Raw genomic sequence first — 25,624 nt, forward strand, 5'->3', positions numbered from 1 at the left:
CGTTTGCTATTCATAGCTACATGGCCCTTCTCCCCACACTTATAGCACACAAAATCCAGTCACCTTTTCATAAGCTGGCTCGGATCTAGACACCGAGAACACACCTGTACTTTATTACTGTGCAATACCCCAAAATATGTTTATTATTTATTTTCATGTTTGCCTAAAGTTCTAACTGATAGCTTTCTATATTAGGTTTAAGGTAAACTTATGAATTACTCCTCGTGCTCACTGCTATAACGAAGATAAGACACATACCAAAGTGTGCTTCAGCTGATTGTGGATCTTTCACTTCACCCTCTAGATCTCAAATATAACGTATATTGAATCATGATTTTGGTAACATAAAGTTTTGATTATGAATTGTTAAACTTTTAAAAAATAATAGCACAGACTTTATTTCGTTACTCCAGATAAGAAATGAAAGAGAAGGAGAAAAAAATAAAGGTAAATAAAGAAATAGAGAGGAAAATAGTAACGAAAATAAAAACTATTGGCCACAGGGGGGATCGAACCCACGACCTTCGCGTTATTAGCACGACGCTCTAACCAACTGAGCTATGCGGCCACTTGCTAATCAAAATCCTCCTACACAATCTAGAAATACAGATGGAGTACATACTTTCACACAATGAATGATTAGCAAAAGGAACCACACAATTAGGGTACCTAAAAGCATTGCCAACGTGTATGTTAATAGTATAAAATATATGGAAATAATGTAAAATGCATAACTCCCATATTATAACAAATATTGGTCTTTTCATAATTGCCGAATGTGCTAACGTTAACACATTGCGTGTTGTTTTAAGTAAAGTCATAAATTACTCCTCGAGCTTTTGGAGAGAACGAAGATAAGACACATACCAAGGTGGCTCTTGGTTAGTCGTGGATGTCTCACTTCCACTTGCAGGTCTCATATATATATCTTAGATGGTCCACTGAATCAGGTTTTGGGTAGCAGACTAACGCAGCTTTTAGAATTGAATAATATAGTTTTAGGAGATAACTAGGTACAGATTTTGTGCCTTTACAAATGGAAATTGAAATTTGTGCTGCAGAATAGAAATGAAAGAGACGTATGAGAAAATAAAATAAGTATGGCCAAAGGGGCGATCGAAGCCACGAACTTCGCATGGTCAACGTGTGTGTTATCATTATAAAAATCTATTGAACCAATGTAAAATGCATAATTCGGAAATTATAAAAGAAAACATATCTTACTATCCTCTTGGACACTTCAATATACAGTTTGACAATATGATTTCAGCAAAAATTGTTGAGGTTAAACAGTTGCTATGCTCTATACTGATTTTTATGAATGTGCATTAATATTACCAATTGCTTGGGAAATGAACATTGGCAGTATGGTAAGTTAAAATAATAATTTACCAAAGTTCATCAAGTTCAATTTTACTTAGGACACACTCGTCAATAAAGTATAACGTGATAAGAAATATAATAGTAGCAATCGCTAAGCAATCTGTAATATTTGGCGAAACGACAGGCAACCATGATGATAATTATGAAACAAATGAAGTAGACATGCCTACAGTATCCAGAAACTAGTGTGCCTCATGGTGGGAAATCTACAGATCACGAAGCTAATAGGCAAGGTTTTATCATGTTGACTACGCTTTCAGGAGTTATCTGATGCAAATTCAGCTCTAGCATATTTACTATCTAGCATCCCGCCCTAAAGCCCTGATCGATTCAAATTGACCAGTAAATTATTACCTACTACTGGAACTAACATGTGAACTACTGCTACACCTAGCAGTTTTAATAATGATAATATTAATAATAATAGTAAGAGTAAATTTATCGTCAAGAAAGAAAAAGAGACAAGCCTAACTCGGAATGATTAAAAACAGATCTCCACTGTCATACTGTAACGCATCAAGGGTGAAGACCAAATAAAAAGGAATATATGGACAGCTCACGCCTTCTTCAGCTACTAGATGTCTCCAATGTATTGTAGTGTCAAGAAATGGTGTGTTCACGACAACCGTTCTTATTTAGATTATAAAAGCACAAAACAAAACAATTATAAAAGCCAAAACATGTTATTATACAACGTCCAGGCTTGTATGTGTTTTCTCACAAAATATAGTTGTCAAAATAATGAAATATAATATTTTAAAATATGCAGACCATATATTTGATGGTCAATGGCTTGTGAAAACCAGCATAAATATTCAATTTATCATAATTCGCATAACCCCTAATTCAAATAATCCCATTTCCAAACTAATCTTGCACAGAAAAGTAAGTTAATAGTTTTCCAAATTTGTTCATTTTGACGCACCGAAGTGGTAATGATGTTGCGCATCCAGTCAAAGTTCGGAACCATAGCCAGGTTTGCGTTATAGAGTTCAATGCTAAATAAGTTAGATGCACAGTCTGGAACCGGATGCAAATAGTGTGTCGCCTTTGTTGGCTGAGGCACAGTTTGTCCTTTACAGCAACGTGGACATAGAATACAATTTATTTTGCTATATGTTCACTACATTTGTTTCTCAATACTGACCTTTCCACTGTGTGACAATCAATACAATCATATGTTAATTTAAGATACCGTCAAAGATGATATCACGGTGAAGTTCTTGTCAAAGGTTGACCTGCATTTGTTTGAGAGGCTGGACTGTCAACAGAGCAGCATGTAAATAGAACACAAATTTCACTTCAGGAAAATCACCAAAGCCTTATAACACACTAGTCACTGTCGCCAAAATACAAAGAGAAAACCACACCTAGAACTCATATTCTTCAGAATAAACAATTACCTTTAAATCCCTACAAGAAATGCATATATATAACTCTTCTATCCCCACCAAAATGAGAGGAAAAAATGTACTGAAAATAGACGAAAACTGCTAGAACTACAATGGTGGGTACTGAACTCGAAGTGCTAATTGTGACCTGATTCCAAATAGTCTGGGACTGAATGTCAATAGTGTGTCGAGTAGGTTAAATGCGACAATGTGTGTCGTTTTGTATTTCTATCATAACTAATTTTAGAAAGCCCTGTTAGGGTTTTGTTATGTCGATCAATTCCAGATAAAGCGTTATTGAACTCACCAACCAAGATAGCGCTATCGCTAGTATTGTTATGCAAATATGTGTTTGATCTCATTAAAAGGTATACCTTACTCGCACAAGATTTGTAGCATAAATATTGATGAAATCAACCACTCTTCATCAAGATCTATTTAAATGTAAAATTCTACCCTTATGAAACATTTCATGTGCCACTTGATTTTTCACCTCTCTCACTACTAAAACATCAACACCAGCCCTCCTAATGACGGCATTGCTATCAAATATGTCACCATTACAAATCTCATTTTCTCTGATACATTCAGTAAACTCATCATCCCAAAAGGCTTCTTGCAATAATAAAATATGGCCTCTTATATTTTAGAAATATTTCTAAAACAGACTTTCGCTTATTCAAATCTAGCATGCCGTTTACAATTAGAGATACAATATATAAGGCCATTATAATGATTAGTGTGTTTAAAGTATTAAATTATGTCGCATGTTTTATCATTTCCATGAATACTAGAAATTATTTAATGGATTTGAGACGCATGCTATTCGTTTTCAGTCTAGGTACTGGATTAAACCGTCTTCTCCAACTGTGTATGACTTTGAAAGTGTCTATATCAGTACTGTTATTTCCATTTCCGTTTACCTGAAAGTTCTGAACATCGTTTGCCTTTCAACAGCGACTTCAACTACCATCCTACTGTCATCACTTCCTGGATCCGTCACCGATCTATCACTAACAGTACGCCTGTTGTTTCGTTCTTCCTCCGATTCTATTTCTTGTTCGGTCTTATCGACTCTGCTTCCCACAGTTTCCTCCCCTCTTTCTTCACTATAATTATCCTGTATTTAATTCTCAACGTCTTCTTCATCATCTTCGGCAAGCTGTAACTCCAATGATTGTTCCTCCCTCTTAGCATCACCAATCTGCGGATTCACTTCCACAATGTCCTCTCTGTAACATGTACATGTTTGGGCTTCCTTGTGGCATTTGTCGCATATCCTTCATTGACACATAAAGAAAACCTTCCACAACTGTCAAATCTTTGCCGTTTGCTATTCATAGCTACATGGCCCTTCTCCCCACACTTATAGCACACAAAATCCAGTCACCTTTTCATAAGCTGGCTCGGATCTAGACACCGAGAACACACCTGTACTTTATTACTGTGCAATACCCCAAAATATGTTTATTATTTATTTTCATGTTTGCCTAAAGTTCTAACTGATAGCTTTCTATATTAGGTTTAAGGTAAACTTATGAATTACTCCTCGTGCTCACTGCTATAACGAAGATAAGACACATACCAAAGTGTGCTTCAGCTGATTGTGGATCTTTCACTTCACCCTCTAGATCTCAAATATAACGTATATTGAATCATGATTTTGGTAACATAAACTTTTAATTATGAATTGTTAAACTTTTAAAAAATAATAGCACAGACTTTATTTCGTTACTCCAGATAAGAAATGAAAGAGAAGGAGAAAAAAATAAAGGTAAATAAAGAAATAGAGAGGAAAATAGTAACGAAAATAAAAACTATTGGCCACAGGGGGGATCGAACCCACGACCTTCGCGTTATTAGCACGACGCTCTAACCAACTGAGCTATGCGGCCACTTGCTAATCAAAATCCTCCTACACAATCTAGAAATACAGATGGAGTACATACTTTCACACAATGAATGATTAGCAAAAGGAACCACACAATTAGGGTACCTAAAAGCATTGCCAACGTGTATGTTAATAGTATAAAATATATGGAAATAATGTAAAATGCATAACTCCCATATTATAACAAATATTGGTCTTTTCATAATTGCCGAATGTGCTAACGTTAACACATTGCGTGTTGTTTTAAGTAAAGTCATAAATTACTCCTCGAGCTTTTGGAGAGAACGAAGATAAGACACATACCAAGGTGGCTCTTGGTTAGTCGTGGATGTCTCACTTCCACTTGCAGGTCTCATATATATATCTTAGATGGTCCACTGAATCAGGTTTTGGGTAGCAGACTAACGCAGCTTTTAGAATTGAATAATATAGTTTTAGGAGATAACTAGGTACAGATTTTGTGCCTTTACAAATGGAAATTGAAATTTGTGCTGCAGAATAGAAATGAAAGAGACGTATGAGAAAATAAAATAAGTATGGCCAAAGGGGCGATCGAAACCAGGGACTTCGCATGGTCAACGTGTGTGTTATCATTATAAAAATCTATTGAACCAATGTAAAATGCATAATTCGGAAATTATAAAAGAAAACATATCTTACTATCCTCTTGGACACTTCAATATACAGTTTGACAATATGATTTCAGCAAAAATTGTTGAGGTTAAACAGTTGCTATGCTCTATACTGATTTTTATGAATGTGCATTAATATTACCAATTGCTTGGGAAATGAACATTGGCAGTATGGTAAGTTAAAATAATAATTTACCAAAGTTCATCAAGTTCAATTTTACTTAGGACACACTCGTCAATAAAGTATAACGTGATAAGAAATATAATAGTAGCAATCGCTAAGCAATCTGTAATATTTGGCGAAACGACAGGCAACCATGATGATAATTATGAAACAAATGAAGTAGACATGCCTACAGTATCCAGAAACTAGTGTGCCTCATGGTGGGAAATCTACAGATCACGAAGCTAATAGGCAAGGTTTTATCATGTTGACTACGCTTTCAGGAGTTATCTGATGCAAATTCAGCTCTAGCATATTTACTATCTAGCATCCCGCCCTAAAGCCCTGATCGATTCAAATTGACCAGTAAATTATTACCTACTACTGGAACTAACATATGAACTACTGCTACACCTAGCAGTTTTAATAATGATAATATTAATAATAATAGTAAGAGTAAATTTATCGTCAAGAAAGAAAAAGAGACAAGCCTAACTCGGAATGATTAAAAACAGATCTCCACTGTCATACTGTAACGCATCAAGGGTGAAGACCAAATAAAAAGGAATATATGGACAGCTCACGCCTTCTTCAGCTACTAGATGTCTCCAATGTATTGTAGTGTCAAGAAATGGTGTGTTCACGACAACCGTTCTTATTTAGATTATAAAAGCACAAAACAAAACAATTATAAAAGCCAAAACATGTTATTATACAACGTCCAGGCTTGTATGTGTTTTCTCACAAAATTTAGTTGTCAAAATAATGAAATATAATATTTTAAAATATGCAGACCATATATTTGATGGTCAATGGCTTGTGAAAACCAGCATAAATATTCAATTTATCATAATTCGCATAACCCCTAATTCAAATAATCCCATTTCCAAACTAATCTTGCACAGAAAAGTAAGTTAATAGTTTTCCAAATTTGTTCATTTTGACGCACCGAAGTGGTAATGATGTTGCGCATCCAGTCAAAGTTCGGAACCATAGCCAGGTTTGCGTTATAGAGTTCAATGCTAAATAAGTTAGATGCACAGTCTGGAACCGGATGCAAATAGTGTGTCGCCTTTGTTGGCTGAGGCACAGTTTGTCCTTTACAGCAACGTGGACATAGAATACAATTTATTTTGCTATATGTTCACTACATTTGTTTCTCAATACTGACCTTTCCACTGTGTGACAATCAATACAATCATATGTTAATTTAAGATACCGTCAAAGATGATATCACGGTGAAGTTCTTGTCAAAGGTTGACCTGCATTTGTTTGAGAGGCTGGACTGTCAACAGAGCAGCATGTAAATAGAACACAAATTTCACTTCAGGAAAATCACCAAAGCCTTATAACACACTAGTCACTGTCGCCAAAATACAAAGAGAAAACCACACCTAGAACTCATATTCTTCAGAATAAACAATTACCTTTAAATCCCTACAAGAAATGCATATATATAACTCTTCTATCCCCACCAAAATGAGAGGAAAAAATGTACTGAAAATAGACGAAAACTGCTAGAACTACAATGGTGGGTACTGAACTCGAAGTGCTAATTGTGACCTGATTCCAAATAGTCTGGGACTGAATGTCAATAGTGTGTCGAGTAGGTTAAATGCGACAATGTGTGTCGTTTTGTATTTCTATCATAACTAATTTTAGAAAGCCCTGTTAGGGTTTTGTTATGTCGATCAATTCCAGATAAAGCGTTATTGAACTCACCAACCAAGATAGCGCTATCGCTAGTATTGTTATGCAAATATGTGTTTGATCTCATTAAAAGGTATACCTTACTCGCACAAGATTTGTAGCATAAATATTGATGAAATCAACCACTCTTCATCAAGATCTATTTAAATGTAAAATTCTACCCTTATGAAACATTTCATGTGCCACTTGATTTTTCACCTCTCTCACTACTAAAACATCAACACCAGCCCTCCTAATGACGGCATTGCTATCAAATATGTCACCATTACAAATCTCATTTTCTCTGATACATTCAGTAAACTCATCATCCCAAAAGGCTTCTTGCAATAATAAAATATGGCCTCTTATATTTTAGAAATATTTCTAAAACAGACTTTCGCTTATTCAAATCTAGCATGCCGTTTACAATTAGAGATACAATATATAAGGCCATTATAATGATTAGTGTGTTTAAAGTATTAAATTATGTCGCATGTTTTATCATTTCCATGAATACTAGAAATTATTTAATGGATTTGAGACGCATGCTATTCGTTTTCAGTCTAGGTACTGGATTAAACCGTCTTCTCCAACTGTGTATGACTTTGAAAGTGTCTATATCAGTACTGTTATTTCCATTTCCGTTTACCTGAAAGTTCTGAACATCGTTTGCCTTTCAACAGCGACTTCAACTACCATCCTACTGTCATCACTTCCTGGATCCGTCACCGATCTATCACTAACAGTACGCCTGTTGTTTCGTTCTTCCTCCGATTCTATTTCTTGTTCGGTCTTATCGACTCTGCTTCCCACAGTTTCCTCCCCTCTTTCTTCACTATAATTATCCTGTATTTAATTCTCAACGTCTTCTTCATCATCTTCGGCAAGCTGTAACTCCAATGATTGTTCCTCCCTCTTAGCATCACCAATCTGCGGATTCACTTCCACAATGTCCTCTCTGTAACATGTACATGTTTGGGCTTCCTTGTGGCATTTGTCGCATATCCTTCATTGACACATAAAGAAAACCTTCCACAACTGTCAAATCTTTGCCGTTTGCTATTCATAGCTACATGGCCCTTCTCCCCACACTTATAGCACACAAAATCCAGTCACCTTTTCATAAGCTGGCTCGGATCTAGACACCGAGAACACACCTGTACTTTATTACTGTGCAATACCCCAAAATATGTTTATTATTTATTTTCATGTTTGCCTAAAGTTCTAACTGATAGCTTTCTATATTAGGTTTAAGGTAAACTTATGAATTACTCCTCGTGCTCACTGCTATAACGAAGATAAGACACATACCAAAGTGTGCTTCAGCTGATTGTGGATCTTTCACTTCACCCTCTAGATCTCAAATATAACGTATATTGAATCATGATTTTGGTAACATAAAGTTTTAATTATGAATTGTTAAACTTTTAAAAAATAATAGCACAGACTTTATTTCGTTACTCCAGATAAGAAATGAAAGAGAAGGAGAAAAAAATAAAGGTAAATAAAGAAATAGAGAGGAAAATAGTAACGAAAATAAAAACTATTGGCCACAGGGGGGATCGAACCCACGACCTTCGCGTTATTAGCACGACGCTCTAACCAACTGAGCTATGCGGCCACTTGCTAATCAAAATCCTCCTACACAATCTAGAAATACAGATGGAGTACATACTTTCACACAATGAATGATTAGCAAAAGGAACCACACAATTAGGGTACCTAAAAGCATTGCCAACGTGTATGTTAATAGTATAAAATATATGGAAATAATGTAAAATGCATAACTCCCATATTATAACAAATATTGGTCTTTTCATAATTGCCGAATGTGCTAACGTTAACACATTGCGTGTTGTTTTAAGTAAAGTCATAAATTACTCCTCGAGCTTTTGGAGAGAACGAAGATAAGACACATACCAAGGTGGCTCTTGGTTAGTCGTGGATGTCTCACTTCCACTTGCAGGTCTCATATATATATCTTAGATGGTCCACTGAATCAGGTTTTGGGTAGCAGACTAACGCAGCTTTTAGAATTGAATAATATAGTTTTAGGAGATAACTAGGTACAGATTTTGTGCCTTTACAAATGGAAATTGAAATTTGTGCTGCAGAATAGAAATGAAAGAGACGTATGAGAAAATAAAATAAGTATGGCCAAAGGGGCGATCGAAGCCACGAACTTCGCATGGTCAACGTGTGTGTTATCATTATAAAAATCTATTGAACCAATGTAAAATGCATAATTCGGAAATTATAAAAGAAAACATATCTTACTATCCTCTTGGACACTTCAATATACAGTTTGACAATATGATTTCAGCAAAAATTGTTGAGGTTAAACAGTTGCTATGCTCTATACTGATTTTTATGAATGTGCATTAATATTACCAATTGCTTGGGAAATGAACATTGGCAGTATGGTAAGTTAAAATAATAATTTACCAAAGTTCATCAAGTTCAATTTTACTTAGGACACACTCGTCAATAAAGTATAACGTGATAAGAAATATAATAGTAGCAATCGCTAAGCAATCTGTAATATTTGGCGAAACGACAGGCAACCATGATGATAATTATGAAACAAATGAAGTAGACATGCCTACAGTATCCAGAAACTAGTGTGCCTCATGGTGGGAAATCTACAGATCACGAAGCTAATAGGCAAGGTTTTATCATGTTGACTACGCTTTCAGGAGTTATCTGATGCAAATTCAGCTCTAGCATATTTACTATCTAGCATCCCGCCCTAAAGCCCTGATCGATTCAAATTGACCAGTAAATTATTACCTACTACTGGAACTAACATATGAACTACTGCTACACCTAGCAGTTTTAATAATGATAATATTAATAATAATAGTAAGAGTAAATTTATCGTCAAGAAAGAAAAAGAGACAAGCCTAACTCGGAATGATTAAAAACAGATCTCCACTGTCATACTGTAACGCATCAAGGGTGAAGACCAAATAAAAAGGAATATATGGACAGCTCACGCCTTCTTCAGCTACTAGATGTCTCCAATGTATTGTAGTGTCAAGAAATGGTGTGTTCACGACAACCGTTCTTATTTAGATTATAAAAGCACAAAACAAAACAATTATAAAAGCCAAAACATGTTATTATACAACGTCCAGGCTTGTATGTGTTTTCTCACAAAATTTTGTTGTCAAAATAATGAAATATAATATTTTAAAATATGCAGACCATATATTTGATGGTCAATGGCTTGTGAAAACCAGCATAAATATTCAATTTATCATAATTCGCATAACCCCTAATTCAAATAATCCCATTTCCAAACTAATCTTGCACAGAAAAGTAAGTTAATAGTTTTCCAAATTTGTTCATTTTGACGCACCGAAGTGGTAATGATGTTGTGCATCCAGTCAAAGTTCGGAACCATAGCCAGGTTTGCGTTATAGAGTTCAATGCTAAATAGGTTAGATGCACAGTCTGGAACCGGATGCAAATAGTGTGTCGCCTTTGTTGGCTGAGGCACAGTTTGTCCTTTACAGCAACGTGGACATAGAATACAATTTATTTTGCTATATGTTCACTACATTTGTTTCTCAATACTGACCTTTCCACTGTGTGACAATCAATACAATCATATGTTAATTTAAGATACCGTCAAAGATGATATCACGGTGAAGTTCTTGTCAAAGGTTGACCTGCATTTGTTTGAGAGGCTGGACTGTCAACAGAGCAGCATGTAAATAGAACACAAATTTCACTTCAGGAAAATCACCAAAGCCTTATAACACACTAGTCACTGTCGCCAAAATACAAAGAGAAAACCACACCTAGAACTCATATTCTTCAGAATAAACAATTACCTTTAAATCCCTACAAGAAATGCATATATATAACTCTTCTATCCCCACCAAAATGAGAGGAAAAAATGTACTGAAAATAGACGAAAACTGCTAGAACTACAATGGTGGGTACTGAACTCGAAGTGCTAATTGTGACCTGATTCCAAATAGTCTGGGACTGAATGTCAATAGTGTGTCGAGTAGGTTAAATGCGACAATGTGTGTCGTTTTGTATTTCTATCATAACTAATTTTAGAAAGCCCTGTTAGGGTTTTGTTATGTCGATCAATTCCAGATAAAGCGTTATTGAACTCACCAACCAAGATAGCGCTATCGCTAGTATTGTTATGCAAATATGTGTTTGATCTCATTAAAAGGTATACCTTACTCGCACAAGATTTGTAGCATAAATATTGATGAAATCAACCACTCTTCATCAAGATCTATTTAAATGTAAAATTCTACCCTTATGAAACATTTCATGTGCCACTTGATTTTTCACCTCTCTCACTACTAAAACATCAACACCAGCCCTCCTAATGACGGCATTGCTATCAAATATGTCACCATTACAAATCTCATTTTCTCTGATACATTCAGTAAACTCATCATCCCAAAAGGCTTCTTGCAATAATAAAATATGGCCTCTTATATTTTAGAAATATTTCTAAAACAGACTTTCGCTTATTCAAATCTAGCATGCCGTTTACAATTAGAGATACAATATATAAGGCCATTATAATGATTAGTGTGTTTAAAGTATTAAATTATGTCGCATGTTTTATCATTTCCATGAATACTAGAAATTATTTAATGGATTTGAGACGCATGCTATTCGTTTTCAGTCTAGGTACTGGATTAAACCGTCTTCTCCAACTGTGTATGACTTTGAAAGTGTCTATATCAGTACTGTTATTTCCATTTCCGTTTACCTGAAAATTCTGAACATCGTTTGCCTTTCAACAGCGACTTCAACTACCATCCTACTGTCATCACTTCCTGGATCCGTCACCGATCTATCACTAACAGTACGCCTGTTGTTTCGTTCTTCCTCCGATTCTATTTCTTGTTCGGTCTTATCGACTCTGCTTCCCACAGTTTCCTCCCCTCTTTCTTCACTATAATTATCCTGTATTTAATTCTCAACGTCTTCTTCATCATCTTCGGCAAGCTGTAACTCCAATGATTGTTCCTCCCTCTTAGCATCACCAATCTGCGGATTCACTTCCACAATGTCCTCTCTGTAACATGTACATGTTTGGGCTTCCTTGTGGCATTTGTCGCATATCCTTCATTGACACATAAAGAAAACCTTCCACAACTGTCAAATCTTTGCCGTTTGCTATTCATAGCTACATGGCCCTTCTCCCCACACTTATAGCACACAAAATCCAGTCACCTTTTCATAAGCTGGCTCGGATCTAGACACCGAGAACACACCTGTACTTTATTACTGTGCAATACCCCAAAATATGTTTATTATTTATTTTCATGTTTGCCTAAAGTTCTAACTGATAGCTTTCTATATTAGGTTTAAGGTAAACTTATGAATTACTCCTCGTGCTCACTGCTATAACGAAGATAAGACACATACCAAAGTGTGCTTCAGCTGATTGTGGATCTTTCACTTCACCCTCTAGATCTCAAATATAACGTATATTGAATCATGATTTTGGTAACATAAAGTTTTGATTATGAATTGTTAAACTTTTAAAAAATAATAGCACAGACTTTATTTCGTTACTCCAGATAAGAAATGAAAGAGAAGGAGAAAAAAATAAAGGTAAATAAAGAAATAGAGAGGAAAATAGTAACGAAAATAAAAACTATTGGCCACAGGGGGGATCGAACCCACGACCTTCGCGTTATTAGCACGACGCTCTAACCAACTGAGCTATGCGGCCACTTGCTAATCAAAATCCTCCTACACAATCTAGAAATACAGATGGAGTACATACTTTCACACAATGAATGATTAGCAAAAGGAACCACACAATTAGGGTACCTAAAAGCATTGCCAACGTGTATGTTAATAGTATAAAATATATGGAAATAATGTAAAATGCATAACTCCCATATTATAACAAATATTGGTCTTTTCATAATTGCCGAATGTGCTAACGTTAACACATTGCGTGTTGTTTTAAGTAAAGTCATAAATTACTCCTCGAGCTTTTGGAGAGAACGAAGATAAGACACATACCAAGGTGGCTCTTGGTTAGTCGTGGATGTCTCACTTCCAGTTGCAGGTCTCATATATATATCTTAGATGGTCCACTGAATCAGGTTTTGGGTAGCAGACTAACGCAGCTTTTAGAATTGAATAATATAGTTTTAGGAGATAACTAGGTACAGATTTTGTGCCTTTACAAATGGAAATTGAAATTTGTGCTGCAGAATAGAAATGAAAGAGACGTATGAGAAAATAAAATAAGTATGGCCAAAGGGGCGATCGAAGCCACGAACTTCGCATGGTCAACGTGTGTGTTATCATTATAAAAATCTATTGAACCAATGTAAAATGCATAATTCGGAAATTATAAAAGAAAACATATCTTACTATCCTCTTGGACACTTCAATATACAGTTTGACAATATGATTTCAGCAAAAATTGTTGAGGTTAAACAGTTGCTATGCTCTATACTGATTTTTATGAATGTGCATTAATATTACCAATTGCTTGGGAAATGAACATTGGCAGTATGGTAAGTTAAAATAATAATTTACCAAAGTTCATCAAGTTCAATTTTACTTAGGACACACTCGTCAATAAAGTATAACGTGATAAGAAATATAATAGTAGCAATCGCTAAGCAATCTGTAATATTTGGCGAAACGACAGGCAACCATGATGATAATTATGAAACAAATGAAGTAGACATGCCTACAGTATCCAGAAACTAGTGTGCCTCATGGTGGGAAATCTACAGATCACGAAGCTAATAGGCAAGGTTTTATCATGTTGACTACGCTTTCAGGAGTTATCTGATGCAAATTCAGCTCTAGCATATTTACTATCTAGCATCCCGCCCTAAAGCCCTGATCGATTCAAATTGACCAGTAAATTATTACCTACTACTGGAACTAACATATGAACTACTGCTACACCTAGCAGTTTTAATAATGATAATATTAATAATAATAGTAAGAGTAAATTTATCGTCAAGAAAGAAAAAGAGACAAGCCTAACTCGGAATGATTAAAAACAGATCTCCACTGTCATACTGTAACGCATCAAGGGTGAAGACCAAATAAAAAGGAATATATGGACAGCTCACGCCTTCTTCAGCTACTAGATGTCTCCAATGTATTGTAGTGTAAAGAAATGGTGTGTTCACGACAACCATTCTTATTTAGATTATAAAAGCACAAAACAAAACAATTATAAAAGCCAAAACATGTTATTATACAACGTCCAGGCTTGTATGTGTTTTCTCACAAAATTTAGTTGTCAAAATAATGAAATATAATATTTTAAAATATGCAGACCATATATTTGATGGTCAATGGCTTGTGAAAACCAGCATAAATATTCAATTTATCATAATTCGCATAACCCCTAATTCAAATAATCCCATTTCCAAACTAATCTTGCACAGAAAAGTAAGTTAATAGTTTTCCAAATTTGTTCATTTTGACGCACCGAAGTGGTAATGATGTTGCGCATCCAGTCAAAGTTCGGAACCATAGCCAGGTTTGCGTTATAGAGTTCAATGCTAAATAAGTTAGATGCACAGTCTGGAACCGGATGCAAATAGTGTGTCGCCTTTGTTGGCTGAGGCACAGTTTGTCCTTTACAGCAACGTGGACATAGAATACAATTTATTTTGCTATATGTTCACTACATTTGTTTCTCAATACTGACCTTTCCACTGTGTGACAATCAATACAATCATATGTTAATTTAAGATACCGTCAAAGATGATATCACGGTGAAGTTCTTGTCAAAGGTTGACCTGCATTTGTTTGAGAGGCTGGACTGTCAACAGAGCAGCATGTAAATAGAACACAAATTTCACTTCAGGAAAATCACCAAAGCCTTATAACACACTAGTCACTGTCGCCAAAATACAAAGAGAAAACCACACCTAGAACTCATATTCTTCAGAATAAACAATTACCTTTAAATCCCTACAAGAAATGCATATATATAACTCTTCTATCCCCACCAAAATGAGAGGAAAAAATGTACTGAAAATAGACGAAAACTGCTAGAACTACAATGGTGGGTACTGAACTCGAAGTGCTAATTGTGACCTGATTCCAAATAGTCTGGGACTGAATGTCAATAGTGTGTCGAGTAGGTTAAATGCGACAATGTGTGTCGTTTTGTATTTCTATCATAACTAATTTTAGAAAGCCCTGTTAGGGTTTTGTTATGTCGATCAATTCCAGATAAAGCGTTATTGAACTCACCAACCAAGATAGCGCTATCGCTAGTATTGTTATGCAAATATGTGTTTGATCTCATTAAAAGGTATACCTTACTCGCACAAGATTTGTAGCATAAATATTGATGAAATCAACCACTCTTCATCAAGATCTATTTAAATGTAAAATTCTACCCTTATGAAACATTTCATGTGCCACTTGATTTTTCACCTCTCTCACTACTAAAACATCAACACCAGCCTCCTAATGACGGCATTGCTATCAAATATGTCACCATTACAAATCTCATTTTCTCTGATACATTCAGTAAACTCATCATCCCAAAAGGCTTCTTGCAATAATAAAATATGGCCTCTTATATTTTAGAAATATTTCTAAAACAGACTTTCGCTTATTCAAATCTAGCATGCCGTTTACAATTAGAGATACAATATATAAGGCCATTATAATGATTAGTGTGTTTAAAGTATTAAATTATGTCGCATGTTTTATCATTTCCATGAATACTAGAAATTATTTAATGGATTTGAGACGCATGCTATTCGTTTTCAGTCTAGGTACTGGATTAAACCGTCTTCTCCAACTGTGTATGACTTTGAAAGTGTCTATATCAGTACTGTTATTTCCATTTCCGTTTACCTGAAAATTCTGAACATCGTTTGCCTTTCAACAGCGACTTCAACTACCATCCTACTGTCATCACTTCCTGGATCCGTCACCGATCTATCACTAACAGTACGCCTGTTGTTTCGTTCTTCCTCCGATTCTATTTCTTGTTCGGTCTTATCGACTCTGCTTCCCACAGTTTCCTCCCCTCTTTCTTCACTATAATTATCCTGTATTTAATTCTCAACGTCTTCTTCATCATCTTCGGCAAGCTGTAACTCCAATGATTGTTCCTCCCTCTTAGCATCACCAATCTGCGGATTCACTTCCACAATGTCCTCTCTGTAACATGTACATGTTTGGGCTTCCTTGTGGCATTTGTCGCATATCCTTCATTGACACATAAAGAAAACCTTCCACAACTGTCAAATCTTTGCCGTTTGCTATTCATAGCTACATGGCCCTTCTCCCCACACTTATAGCACACAAAATCCAGTCACCTTTTCATAAGCTGGCTCGGATCTAGACACCGAGAACACACCTGTACTTTATTACTGTGCAATACCCCAAAATATGTTTATTATTTATTTTCATGTTTGCCTAAAGTTCTAACTGATAGCTTTCTATATTAGGTTTAAGGTAAACTTATGAATTACTCCTCGTGCTCACTGCTATAACGAAGATAAGACACATACCAAAGTGTGCTTCAGCTGATTGTGGATCTTTCACTTCACCCTCTAGATCTCAAATATAACGTATATTGAATCATGATTTTGGTAACATAAAGTTTTGATTATGAATTGTTAAACTTTTAAAAAATAATAGCACAGACTTTATTTCGTTACTCCAGATAAGAAATGAAAGAGAAGGAGAAAAAAATAAAGGTAAATAAAGAAATAGAGAGGAAAATAGTAACGAAAATAAAAACTATTGGCCACAGGGGGGATCGAACCCACGACCTTCGCGTTATTAGCACGACGCTCTAACCAACTGAGCTATGCGGCCACTTGCTAATCAAAATCCTCCTACACAATCTAGAAATACAGATGGAGTACATACTTTCACACAATGAATGATTAGCAAAAGGAACCACACAATTAGGGTACCTAAAAGCATTGCCAACGTGTATGTTAATAGTATAAAATATATGGAAATAATGTAAAATGCATAACTCCCATATTATAACAAATATTGGTCTTTTCATAATTGCCGAATGTGCTAACGTTAACACATTGCGTGTTGTTTTAAGTAAAGTCATAAATTACTCCTCGAGCTTTTGGAGAGAACGAAGATAAGACACATACCAAGGTGGCTCTTGGTTAGTCGTGGATGTCTCACTTCCACTTGCAGGTCTCATATATATATCTTAGATGGTCCACTGAATCAGGTTTTGGGTAGCAGACTAACGCAGCTTTTAGAATTGAATAATATAGTTTTAGGAGATAACTAGGTACAGATTTTGTGCCTTTACAAATGGAAATTGAAATTTGTGCTGCAGAATAGAAATGAAAGAGACGTATGAGAAAATAAAATAAGTATGGCCAAAGGGGCGATCGAAGCCACGAACTTCGCATGGTCAACGTGTGTGTTATCATTATAAAAATCTATTGAACCAATGTAAAATGCATAATTCGGAAATTATAAAAGAAAACATATCTTACTATCCTCTTGGACACTTCAATATACAGTTTGACAATATGATTTCAGCAAAAATTGTTGAGGTTAAACAGTTGCTATGCTCTATACTGATTTTTATGAATGTGCATTAATATTACCAATTGCTTGGGAAATGAACATTGGCAGTATGGTAAGTTAAAATAATAATTTACCAAAGTTCATCAAGTTCAATTTTACTTAGGACACACTCGTCAATAAAGTATAACGTGATAAGAAATATAATAGTAGCAATCGCTAAGCAATCTGTAATATTTGGCGAAACGACAGGCAACCATGATGATAATTATGAAACAAATGAAGTAGACATGCCTACAGTATCCAGAAACTAGTGTGCCTCATGGTGGGAAATCTACAGATCACGAAGCTAATAGGCAAGGTTTTATCATGTTGACTACGCTTTCAGGAGTTATCTGATGCAAATTCAGCTCTAGCATATTTACTATCTAGCATCCCGCCCTAAAGCCCTGATCGATTCAAATTGACCAGTAAATTATTACCTACTACTGGAACTAACATATGAACTACTGCTACACCTAGCAGTTTTAATAATGATAATATTAATAATAATAGTAAGAGTAAATTTATCGTCAAGAAAGAAAAAGAGACAAGCCTAACTCGGAATGATTAAAAACAGATCTCCACTGTCATACTGTAACGCATCAAGGGTGAAGACCAAATAAAAAGGAATATATGGACAGCTCACGCCTTCTTCAGCTACTAGATGTCTCCAATGTATTGTAGTGTCAAGAAATGGTGTGTTCACGACAACCGTTCTTATTTAGATTATAAAAGCACAAAACAAAACAATTATAAAAGCCAAAACATGTTATTATACAACGTCCAGGCTTGTATGTGTTTTCTCACAAAATTTAGTTGTCAAAATAATGAAATATAATATTTTAAAATATGCAGACCATATATTTGATGGTCAATGGCTTGTGAAAACCAGCATAAATATTCAATTTATCATAATTCGCATAACCCCTAATTCAAATAATCCCATTTCCAAACTAATCTTGCACAGAAAAGTAAGTTAATAGTTTTCCAAATTTGTTCATTTTGACGCACCGAAGTGGTAATGATGTTGCGCATCCAGTCAAAGTTCGGAACCATAGCCAGGTTTGCGTTATAGAGTTCAATGCTAAATAAGTTAGATGCACAGTCTGGAACCGGATGCAAATAGTGTGTCGCCTTTGTTGGCTGAGGCACAGTTTGTCCTTTACAGCAACGTGGACATAGAATACAATTTATTTTGCTATATGTTCACTACATTTGTTTCTCAATACTGACCTTTCCACTGTGTGACAATCAATACAATCATATGTTAATTTAAGATACCGTCAAAGATGATATCACGGTGAAGTTCTTGTCAAAGGTTGACCTGCATTTGTTTGAGAGGCTGGACTGTCAACAGAGCAGCATGTAAATAGAACACAAATTTCACTTCAGGAAAATCACCAAAGCCTTATAACACACTAGTCACTGTCGCCAAAATACAAAGAGAAAACCACACCTAGAACTCATATTCTTCAGAATAAACAATTACCTTTAAATCCCTACAAGAAATGCATATATATAACTCTTCTATCCCCACCAAAATGAGAGGAAAAAATGTACTGAAAATAGACGAAAACTGCTAGAACTACAATGGTGGGTACTGAACTCGAAGTGCTAATTGTGACCTGATTCCAAATAGTCTGGGACTGAATGTCAATAGTGTGTCGAGTAGGTTAAATGCGACAATGTGTGTCGTTTTGTATTTCTATCATAACTAATTTTAGAAAGCCCTGTTAGGGTTTTGTTATGTCGATCAATTCCAGATAAAGCGTTATTGAACTCACCAACCAAGATAGCGCTATCGCTAGTATTGTTATGCAAATATGTGTTTGATCTCATTAAAAGGTATACCTTACTCGCACAAGATTTGTAGCATAAATATTGATGAAATCAACCACTCTTCATCAAGATCTATTTAAATGTAAAATTCTACCCTTATGAAACATTTCATGTGCCACTTGATTTTTCACCTCTCTCACTACTAAAACATCAACACCAGCCCTCCTAATGACGGCATTGCTATCAAATATGTCACCATTACAAATCTCATTTTCTCTGATACATTCAGTAAACTCATCATCCCAAAAGGCTTCTTGCAATAATAAAATATGGCCTCTTATATTTTAGAAATATTTCTAAAACAGACTTTCGCTTATTCAAATCTAGCATGCCGTTTACAATTAGAGATACAATATATAAGGCCATTATAATGATTAGTGTGTTTAAAGTATTAAATTATGTCGCATGTTTTATCATTTCCATGAATACTAGAAATTATTTAATGGATTTGAGACGCATGCTATTCGTTTTCAGTCTAGGTACTGGATTAAACCGTCTTCTCCAACTGTGTATGACTTTGAAAGTGTCTATATCAGTACTGTTATTTCCATTTCCGTTTACCTGAAAATTCTGAACATCGTTTGCCTTTCAACAGCGACTTCAACTACCATCCTACTGTCATCACTTCCTGGATCCGTCACCGATCTATCACTAACAGTACGCCTGTTGTTTCGTTCTTCCTCCGATTCTATTTCTTGTTCGGTCTTATCGACTCTGCTTCCCACAGTTTCCTCCCCTCTTTCTTCACTATAATTATCCTGTATTTAATTCTCAACGTCTTCTTCATCATCTTCGGCAAGCTGTAACTCCAATGATTGTTCCTCCCTCTTAGCATCACCAATCTGCGGATTCACTTCCACAATGTCCTCTCTGTAACATGTACATGTTTGGGCTTCCTTGTGGCATTTGTCGCATATCCTTCATTGACACATAAAGAAAACCTTCCACAACTGTCAAATCTTTGCCGTTTGCTATTCATAGCTACATGGCCCTTCTCCCCACACTTATAGCACACAAAATCCAGTCACCTTTTCATAAGCTGGCTCGGATCTAGACACCGAGAACACACCTGTACTTTATTACTGTGCAATACCCCAAAATATGTTTATTATTTATTTTCATGTTTGCCTAAAGTTCTAACTGATAGCTTTCTATATTAGGTTTAAGGTAAACTTATGAATTACTCCTCGTGCTCACTGCTATAACGAAGATAAGACACATACCAAAGTGTGCTTCAGCTGATTGTGGATCTTTCACTTCACCCTCTAGATCTCAAATATAACGTATATTGAATCATGATTTTGGTAACATAAAGTTTTAATTATGAATTGTTAAACTTTTAAAAAATAATAGCACAGACTTTATTTCGTTACTCCAGATAAGAAATGAAAGAGAAGGAGAAAAAAATAAAGGTAAATAAAGAAATAGAGAGGAAAATAGTAACGAAAATAAAAACTATTGGCCACAGGGGGGATCGAACCCACGACCTTCGCGTTATTAGCACGACGCTCTAACCAACTGAGCTATGCGGCCACTTGCTAATCAAAATCCTCCTACACAATCTAGAAATACAGATGGAGTACATACTTTCACACAATGAATGATTAGCAAAAGGAACCACACAATTAGGGTACCTAAAAGCATTGCCAACGTGTATGTTAATAGTATAAAATATATGGAAATAATGTAAAATGCATAACTCCCATATTATAACAAATATTGGTCTTTTCATAATTGCCGAATGTGCTAACGTTAACACATTGCGTGTTGTTTTAAGTAAAGTCATAAATTACTCCTCGAGCTTTTGGAGAGAACGAAGATAAGACACATACCAAGGTGGCTCTTGGTTAGTCGTGGATGTCTCACTTCCAGTTGCAGGTCTCATATATATATCTTAGATGGTCCACTGAATCAGGTTTTGGGTAGCAGACTAACGCAGCTTTTAGAATTGAATAATATAGTTTTAGGAGATAACTAGGTACAGATTTTGTGCCTTTACAAATGGAAATTGAAATTTGTGCTGCAGAATAGAAATGAAAGAGACGTATGAGAAAATAAAATAAGTATGGCCAAAGGGGCGATCGAAGCCACGAACTTCGCATGGTCAACGTGTGTGTTATCATTATAAAAATCTATTGAACCAATGTAAAATGCATAATTCGGAAATTATAAAAGAAAACATATCTTACTATCCTCTTGGACACTTCAATATACAGTTTGACAATATGATTTCAGCAAAAATTGTTGAGGTTAAACAGTTGCTATGCTCTATACTGATTTTTATGAATGTGCATTAATATTACCAATTGCTTGGGAAATGAACATTGGCAGTATGGTAAGTTAAAATAATAATTTACCAAAGTTCATCAAGTTCAATTTTACTTAGGACACACTCGTCAATAAAGTATAACGTGATAAGAAATATAATAGTAGCAATCGCTAAGCAATCTGTAATATTTGGCGAAACGACAGGCAACCATGATGATAATTATGAAACAAATGAAGTAGACATGCCTACAGTATCCAGAAACTAGTGTGCCTCATGGTGGGAAATCTACAGATCACGAAGCTAATAGGCAAGGTTTTATCATGTTGACTACGCTTTCAGGAGTTATCTGATGCAAATTCAGCTCTAGCATATTTACTATCTAGCATCCCGCCCTAAAGCCCTGATCGATTCAAATTGACCAGTAAATTATTACCTACTACTGGAACTAACATATGAACTACTGCTACACCTAGCAGTTTTAATAATGATAATATTAATAATAATAGTAAGAGTAAATTTATCGTCAAGAAAGAAAAAGAGACAAGCCTAACTCGGAATGATTAAAAACAGATCTCCACTGTCATACTGTAACGCATCAAGGGTGAAGACCAAATAAAAAGGAATATATGGACAGCTCACGCCTTCTTCAGCTACTAGATGTCTCCAATGTATTGTAGTGTCAAGAAATGGTGTGTTCACGACAACCGTTCTTATTTAGATTATAAAAGCACAAAACAAAACAATTATAAAAGCCAAAACATGTTATTATACAACGTCCAGGCTTGTATGTGTTTTCTCACAAAATTTAGTTGTCAAAATAATGAAATATAATATTTTAAAATATGCAGACCATATATTTGATGGTCAATGGCTTGTGAAAACCAGCATAAATATTCAATTTATCATAATTCGCATAACCCCTAATTCAAATAATCCCATTTCCAAACTAATCTTGCACAGAAAAGTAAGTTAATAGTTTTCCAAATTTGTTCATTTTGACGCACCGAAGTGGTAATGATGTTGCGCATCCAGTCAAAGTTCGGAACCATAGCCAGGTTTGCGTTATAGAGTTCAATGCTAAATAAGTTAGATGCACAGTCTGGAACCGGATGCAAATAGTGTGTCGCCTTTGTTGGCTGAGGCACAGTTTGTCCTTTACAGCAACGTGGACATAGAATACAATTTATTTTGCTATATGTTCACTACATTTGTTTCTCAATACTGACCTTTCCACTGTGTGACAATCAATACAATCATATGTTAATTTAAGATACCGTCAAAGATGATATCACGGTGAAGTTCTTGTCAAAGGTTGACCTGCATTTGTTTGAGAGGCTGGACTGTCAACAGAGCAGCATGTAAATAGAACACAAATTTCACTTCAGGAAAATCACCAAAGCCTTATAACACACTAGTCACTGTCGCCAAAATACAAAGAGAAAACCACACCTAGAACTCATATTCTTCAGAATAAACAATTACCTTTAAATCCCTACAAGAAATGCATATATATAACTCTTCTATCCCCACCAAAATGAGAGGAAAAAATGTACTGAAAATAGACGAAAACTGCTAGAACTACAATGGTGGGTACTGAACTCGAAGTGCTAATTGTGACCTGATTCCAAATAGTCTGGGACTGAATGTCAATAGTGTGTCGAGTAGGTTAAATGCGACAATGTGTGTCGTTTTGTATTTCTATCATAACTAATTTTAGAAAGCCCTGTTAGGGTTTTGTTATGTCGATCAATTCCAGATAAAGCGTTATTGAACTCACCAACCAAGATAGCGCTATCGCTAGTATTGTTATGCAAATATGTGTTTGATCTCATTAAAAGGTATACCTTACTCGCACAAGATTTGTAGCATAAATATTGATGAAATCAACCACTCTTCATCAAGATCTATTTAAATGTAAAATTCTACCCTTATGAAACATTTCATGTGCCACTTGATTTTTCACCTCTCTCACTACTAAAACATCAACACCAGCCCTCCTAATGACGGCATTGCTATCAAATATGTCACCATTACAAATCTCATTTTCTCTGATACATTCAGTAAACTCATCATCCCAAAAGGCTTCTTGCAATAATAAAATATGGCCTCTTATATTTTAGAAATATTTCTAAAACAGACTTTCGCTTATTCAAATCTAGCATGCCGTTTACAATTAGAGATACAATATATAAGGCCATTATAATGATTAGTGTGTTTAAAGTATTAAATTATGTCGCATGTTTTATCATTTCCATGAATACTAGAAATTATTTAATGGATTTGAGACGCATGCTATTCGTTTTCAGTCTAGGTACTGGATTAAACCGTCTTCTCCAACTGTGTATGACTTTGAAAGTGTCTATATCAGTACTGTTATTTCCATTTCCGTTTACCTGAAAATTCTGAACATCGTTTGCCTTTCAACAGCGACTTCAACTACCATCCTACTGTCATCACTTCCTGGATCCGTCACCGATCTATCACTAACAGTACGCCTGTTGTTTCGTTCTTCCTCCGATTCTATTTCTTGTTCGGTCTTATCGACTCTGCTTCCCACAGTTTCCTCCCCTCTTTCTTCACTATAATTATCCTGTATTTAATTCTCAACGTCTTCTTCATCATCTTCGGCAAGCTGTAACTCCAATGATTGTTCCTCCCTCTTAGCATCACCAATCTGCGGATTCACTTCCACAATGTCCTCTCTGTAACATGTACATGTTTGGGCTTCCTTGTGGCATTTGTCGCATATCCTTCATTGACACATAAAGAAAACCTTCCACAACTGTCAAATCTTTGCCGTTTGCTATTCATAGCTACATGGCCCTTCTCCCCACACTTATAGCACACAAAATCCAGTCACCTTTTCATAAGCTGGCTCGGATCTAGACACCGAGAACACACCTGTACTTTATTACTGTGCAATACCCCAAAATATGTTTATTATTTATTTTCATGTTTGCCTAAAGTTCTAACTGATAGCTTTCTATATTAGGTTTAAGGTAAACTTATGAATTATTCCTCGTGCTCACTGCTATAACGAAGATAAGACACATACCAAAGTGTGCTTCAGCTGATTGTGGATCTTTCACTTCACCCTCTAGATCTCAAATATAACGTATATTGAATCATGATTTTGGTAACATAAAGTTTTAATTATGAATTGTTAAACTTTTAAAAAATAATAGCACAGACTTTATTTCGTTACTCCAGATAAGAAATGAAAGAGAAGGAGAAAAAAATAAAGGTAAATAAAGAAATAGAGAGGAAAATAGTAACGAAAATAAAAACTATTGGCCACAGGGGGGATCGAACCCACGACCTTCGCGTTATTAGCACGACGCTCTAACCAACTGAGCTATGCGGCCACTTGCTAATCAAAATCCTCCTACACAATCTAGAAATACAGATGGAGTACATACTTTCACACAATGAATGATTAGCAAAAGGAACCACACAATTAGGGTACCTAAAAGCATTGCCAACGTGTATGTTAATAGTATAAAATATATGGAAATAATGTAAAATGCATAACTCCCATATTATAACAAATATTGGTCTTTTCATAATTGCCGAATGTGCTAACGTTAACACATTGCGTGTTGTTTTAAGTAAAGTCATAAATTACTCCTCGAGCTTTTGGAGAGAACGAAGATAAGACACATACCAAGGTGGCTCTTGGTTAGTCGTGGATGTCTCACTTCCACTTGCAGGTCTCATATATATATCTTAGATGGTCCACTGAATCAGGTTTTGGGTAGCAGACTAACGCAGCTTTTAGAATTGAATAATATAGTTTTAGGAGATAACTAGGTACAG

General features: G+C 35.4%; 7 non-coding genes across 7 annotated transcripts; all 7 read right to left on the reverse strand.

Moving 5' to 3' along the window:
- Nucleotides 1-494: 494 nt before the first annotated feature.
- Nucleotides 495-568, reverse strand: Trnai-aau (transfer RNA isoleucine (anticodon AAU)). The gene has a single exon. It is a non-coding gene; the product is annotated as a tRNA-Ile (tRNA).
- A 4,027-nt stretch (nucleotides 569-4,595) lies between these two features.
- Nucleotides 4,596-4,669, reverse strand: Trnai-aau (transfer RNA isoleucine (anticodon AAU)). The gene has a single exon. It is a non-coding gene; the product is annotated as a tRNA-Ile (tRNA).
- A 4,027-nt stretch (nucleotides 4,670-8,696) lies between these two features.
- On the reverse strand, nucleotides 8,697-8,770 carry Trnai-aau (transfer RNA isoleucine (anticodon AAU)). Its single transcript has one exon. It is a non-coding gene; the product is annotated as a tRNA-Ile (tRNA).
- A 4,027-nt stretch (nucleotides 8,771-12,797) lies between these two features.
- On the reverse strand, nucleotides 12,798-12,871 carry Trnai-aau (transfer RNA isoleucine (anticodon AAU)). Its single transcript has one exon. It is a non-coding gene; the product is annotated as a tRNA-Ile (tRNA).
- A 4,026-nt stretch (nucleotides 12,872-16,897) lies between these two features.
- On the reverse strand, nucleotides 16,898-16,971 carry Trnai-aau (transfer RNA isoleucine (anticodon AAU)). Its single transcript has one exon. It is a non-coding gene; the product is annotated as a tRNA-Ile (tRNA).
- A 4,027-nt stretch (nucleotides 16,972-20,998) lies between these two features.
- On the reverse strand, nucleotides 20,999-21,072 carry Trnai-aau (transfer RNA isoleucine (anticodon AAU)). Its single transcript has one exon. It is a non-coding gene; the product is annotated as a tRNA-Ile (tRNA).
- A 4,027-nt stretch (nucleotides 21,073-25,099) lies between these two features.
- Trnai-aau (transfer RNA isoleucine (anticodon AAU)) lies at nucleotides 25,100-25,173 on the reverse strand. The gene has a single exon. It is a non-coding gene; the product is annotated as a tRNA-Ile (tRNA).
- Between the last annotated feature and the right edge of the window lie 451 nt (nucleotides 25,174-25,624).

The sequence above is a fragment of the Sinohyriopsis cumingii genome, unplaced genomic scaffold, assembly GCF_028554795.1.
Source record: "Sinohyriopsis cumingii isolate HCF-2022 unplaced genomic scaffold, ASM2855479v2 utg003265l, whole genome shotgun sequence".
Classification (NCBI taxonomy): domain Eukaryota; kingdom Metazoa; phylum Mollusca; class Bivalvia; order Unionida; family Unionidae; genus Sinohyriopsis; species Sinohyriopsis cumingii.